We start from the raw sequence: 1,165 nt of genomic DNA, 5'->3' as shown, positions 1-1,165 counted from the left end.
TGAGCATCGCTTCCCGCAGTTCCCCCCTATATAGGGAGAGGCTCGGGGGCTGGCTCTCCATTATCCTAGGGTAACCATCCTGCTTCACCAATCCCACGCCCTGCATTCCTGGTGAGCGCATTACTCCACCAGCCGCCCACTCTCGCCAGTTCGGCGTCCTGGCTCCTCTGTTCAAGGCATTTACATCTACGACCGCCGCTTTGCGCCAATCCCACGTCGTGCGCCTAATCCATGTCGTGGGAGGCTGCGGTAAAAGGGGAGGAGGGGGAGTGACAACAAAGATGGAAGTTACCCCAAGCCACGCGTGATCGTGGGCCTGACTAGGCTAAACCTGGTGGCAGCCCACATACGTACGCGCTCCTGGTTTCTGACGTAGACAAGACAATGGGCACCGCCTGGACGACAAGGATGCCGGAGGAAAGGCGGGGGCTGGCACAAGTTCGGATTAACGAAGAAGCAAAGAAGATTCCAAAATATTGGCGTCATCCCAATAAGATCAACGTTGTTTTGTCTATGCATTGTTTTGGCCTCGCCCAACGATGCCTGGCGGCACGTGTGACCAAGGCCCGGGGGCTCCTGTTGGTGTATTATGTTGGGGAACGTAGTGATTTCAAAAAAATTCCTACGCACACGCAAGATCATGGTGATGCATAGCAACGAGAGGGGAGAGTGTTGTCTACGTACCCTCGTAGACCGGAAGCGGAAGCGTTAGCACAACGCGGTTGATGTAGTCGTACGTCTTCACGGCCCGACCGATCAAGCATCGAAATTACGACACCTCCGAGTTCAAGCACACGTTCAGCTCGATGACGATCCCCGGACTCCGATCCAGCAAAGTGTCAGGGATAAGTTCCGTTAGCACGACGGCGTGGTGATGATCTTGATATTTTACCGTCGCAGGGCTTCGCCTAAGCACCGCTACAATATTATCGAGGGCTATGGTGGAGGGGGGCACCGCACACGACTAAGAGATCAATGATCAACTGTTGTGTCTATGGGGTGCCCCCTGCCCCCGTATATAAAGGAGTGGAGGAGGGGGCTGTCCAAGGAGGGTGGCGCGCCCTAAGGGGGAGTCCAACTCCCACAGGGAGTAGGACTCCCCTTTTTCCTATTAGGAGTAGGAGAGGGAAGGAAGAGGAAGGAGGGAGGAAGGAAAGGGGGGTCC

This window comes from Triticum dicoccoides, chromosome 5A (genome assembly GCF_002162155.2).
Source record: "Triticum dicoccoides isolate Atlit2015 ecotype Zavitan chromosome 5A, WEW_v2.0, whole genome shotgun sequence".
Classification (NCBI taxonomy): domain Eukaryota; kingdom Viridiplantae; phylum Streptophyta; class Magnoliopsida; order Poales; family Poaceae; genus Triticum; species Triticum dicoccoides.
This window is presented reverse-complemented; position numbering follows the sequence as displayed.